Source organism: Notolabrus celidotus, chromosome 20 (genome assembly GCF_009762535.1).
Source record: "Notolabrus celidotus isolate fNotCel1 chromosome 20, fNotCel1.pri, whole genome shotgun sequence".
NCBI lineage: Eukaryota > Metazoa > Chordata > Actinopteri > Labriformes > Labridae > Notolabrus > Notolabrus celidotus.
In genome coordinates this window covers 15,645,590-15,649,499 of record NC_048291.1, presented here as the reverse complement: position 1 = coordinate 15,649,499, position 3,910 = coordinate 15,645,590, and positions in this window count along the sequence as shown.

The following is a 3,910-nucleotide window of genomic DNA, read 5'->3' as shown; positions in this document are numbered from 1 at the left end:
GGAGTTATACTACAGCTCTGGGAGGCCCGCCTTGGGTTCTCGTGGGGCCCAATGCAGACCTTCTACCAGGCCCAACCCCGGAGACCGAGTGGGGAGGGGCCACGTGGCTCAGAGACTGCACAGAATGAGGGAGACGGACAGATGCAGCTGGTCACCAGCCTGTGACTGGAGCCTGACCGGAGGAAGTTTAGGACTCTAATGTGACAGCCAGAGCTGCCTCCTAGCCCGTCTCTCCACTTTCTGCTTGTTTGGTTGCCTTTCTTTCTCTTGACTTTTATTAACTAACAGATGAGCAAATAGAGTGACCTTCAGGGGAGTCTTGGCTGACTCTGCAGAATCAGCCTCTATCTTTAACCCTCCCCCGTCTCACGGAGATGAGTGATGGATGTTTTTTCAGCAGAGCATTCACAGCCTCTCTCCATCCCCAGCCCTCCCCACTTCCTTTGGTACCCTAAGGCCAAGTCCAGCACTCTGAATGTACCGATCCACCCCCTTTACATTCAAATATTTCAAAACTTCAAAACTTTGTTCAAGTTTTTTTATGTAATTTCTCTTCAGACCTGCCTCCGGAGATGAGAGTATCATATATATTTTTTCTCATTTCCCTTTCGTACCACCCATTGGTCTTTTGGAGTCTTCATTTGATAGGATTAGTTAGCTGTAGAGACAGGGACTTTAGTACATGATTATAACCTAGAAAATGTCCTCACAGAAAGCTCTTCATTGTTGCCAAAATAATATCTTTTATTGAGCAGAACAGAAAACTAGAAACATTCACAAGGCAAAACACATGCACACACACACAAACACACCACACACACACACACAACCCACACACACACACACACAACCACACACACTCACTCATCCAGAAGTGCTCATTACCGAACATCAAAAGTGAAAACAGTACTCCATCTTAGTAAAGGGGAGCAGGAGCTTTTTGTTCTAAGCAGGCAGTGGGAGCGATTCAGAGTAGTTGCCTTCATTTGTCTTGCTGTGAATCCACGACGAATGTACAAAAGTGGAGTAGAGGCAGAGACGGGACATAAGGAGACCCTGCACCACCCCTCCAGAGCGGAGAAGAGGAAGGAAAGTGCATCTAAATGACTGGCCAATCCTCTCCACCGTTCTTCTCTGGTTGTTTGCTTTTGGCATTTGAAAGTTAAATGACTGCTTGCTAGTGTTTGAAGAGAGTATTCAATTGTTGACTTTTGGGGGGGGGGGGGGGGGCTGCAGAGTAAGCAGGTTATCACCCCCCTCCCCCTGTACTTGCTGTTAGAGCTAGCCAGTCGAAGTGGACTTGTTTCCTGTGTGCGGGTTGTGACAAGCAAGACTGTGAACGTCGCAAACACACTGGTCGATTCAATTGGTATAAATGTGTACATAGGAACCACACATGAATCTACTTTATTCCTACAATGTAAATAGAGAAACCAGATGATCAAAAGCAACAAAACGTAATAAATCTATGGAAAATGAATTCTTGTACTGCAACAAACCGACCATGAGAAAAATAAAATGTTTTGGAGTTTGTGACCTGAATGATACACTCTATCTCTCCCACCCTGGTGGCTTGATCTCTCGCTCATGCGCCTCAGCACTGTGCAATTCAGTGTAAAATCCTCATGATCCAACAGAGAGAAAGAAGCAGAGAGAGAGAGAGGGATTACGATGTGTAGTCGATTTTATCTACACAAATGAGAAATGAAACAAAAAACCTGGCACAATTTTATGTAATACAATCGTTACATGTTGTTAAGGTTGACCTTTGGACATTCCCCGGGTGGGATTGCCAGAGGCGGCAAAAGGGAGGGGGCAGGAGGGTGTGGGGGCAAGGGAGATAGTATTCTCAAATGTCATCCAGTGCCTCAAGGCAGGATAAAGCATTGTGTGGGAACAAAAACATCATAAAGTGATTTGAGTCGGTTCTTGTATTAGTTGGAAGAATAACCAGGTGACATACTTTTTACAACATGGTTCTAGCATGTATGGTAATGACGTTTTGTTTAGCTATCAGAGAATATTGCATTTTAGCCTGTTTCTTACAAATATTTCCAGCATAACTCCAGAGCCTAATGTGACAATTCATTCAATTCCTCTGTGCATGTGTGGAGTATGAATGTGTCTGAATGGTTGTAAGCTGTGAGTGTGTGTGCCATGAACACACAAGTGAAAGGCTATTTTGTGACTTGGATGCACATTACACAAGGTGCTCATCTTTAGAGAGTTGCCATTACTCCCCGCCTCAAATGGAAGTTTGCGTTTTCTGTGGCTTTCAGGTACAAGGAGGACAGGAAATAATCAGCCTCGTGAGACGTTAAGATAAACCACATACCGTGAGAATGACAAGCTGGGGTGACCATTCCGGAGAAATATGTTTCCAATATGCCACCTTATGCAAGCGATACATTTGAGAAATTAGCTGTCAGGAAGGAGCCGCTCATGAGGCTCCTTTCATCCAGCTGAAATCTGTCTGACCTTTAAAAAAAGGGAGAGTTTGCCTTCTTCTGGGTTATATTTATAGGTATTTCTTAATTTATTTATCAGTTTTTATGTATGTTTTAGAATATGTTATTCGCAATGATTTATTCTTGCATGTTAAGATTTTCTTTTGATTGTCTCCCTTGTAAACCTGCGCCTCGTGAACACACAGTGGGATGTGACTGAACTGAGCAGCAAAATAGATGCATCCGCTGCAGTGTGTGACATTTGGCTAGAGCCTCACTGTCCCACTTCTGAAAGGAACCCAAGGACTGCTGTTAGCTGTGGCTCCTGGGGCTGAAAGAGAGATAGGAGGGTTAAAGCCAGATAAAGGAGTGGGATTACACGGATTTGCCACCATTTTTCTTGTTATTAAATCACTTTTGTGAGTAACTTTGTACGGGCTGTGGAGCACAATGATGCTCAGAATAAAGGCCTGCATATCGTCACTTGAGCCATAGGGGGGAAATGTGCAATACTGGTATGATGGTACACGACTTTGATTTGCAGCTGAACCTGGGAGCTGACTGTGTTAACAAATGAAAGGACAATATGCACATGTATTCTGCTCTGCTGCAGTGCTCGACAAGGTGAGGCCCGGATCTCATGGCTCAGTGACGGGGCATCGTACCGAGGCAGCACTCACTGGTCAGCTGAGGACAACTGAATGTATTTTAACAGGCAGGACTGAAGATAAAACAATCCACTCCAGGGTTGAAGTGTTAATGGCAATGCAAGACAGCCATCATCGTCTCTATCCTCATCGTTCTCATCATCATTAATTCCATCCCTCTCTCATTGTATTTGACATAATGTGCTGATGCTGATCTCCAGTGCTCAGCTGGGACCCGCCCCAGGGTGGAACGCTTTTTAGACAGACACTCCCCATGAGAGGAGGAATGTGCGTCACCTTGGGCCCACTTCTGTTTTTTTTCCAGCACCTCCCAGCTTCTTTTCTTTCCCTCCCTCATGCTGCATCTCATCCCCATTTTAATATCAATCTCAATGGACTCCATTAGTGCAGCCCTTCTTTGGGAATGTTAATTTGTTTTGTCAAAAGCTTTGTTTATCCCATATTAATATCTCAATAAACAGAGGAGTGCTGTACTGTGGTAAATGATAGTGATTATACAGTAGAAGGTCTGTAGCTCATGCTGTTGGAAGGAGGCACACAATGGGAGTTTCTCCACCATTCAAATCCCCCTTAACCCCTGATTACAATAATAACACCGTGGGTGCTAATTTACTTCAGTGAACTCGCCCTCACTTTCTGTTCTGCTCTCCTTTTTCCGTCTCTGTTGGCAAATGTTGGATGCAATTCCCAGTCCATGCAACAGCAAGCCTGACACTGTTTGGATGGGAAGTTATTTAAAAGGTGGGATGCCTAACCTTTGACATATTACTGCCTCACCCCTGCAGCTCAGTGTCA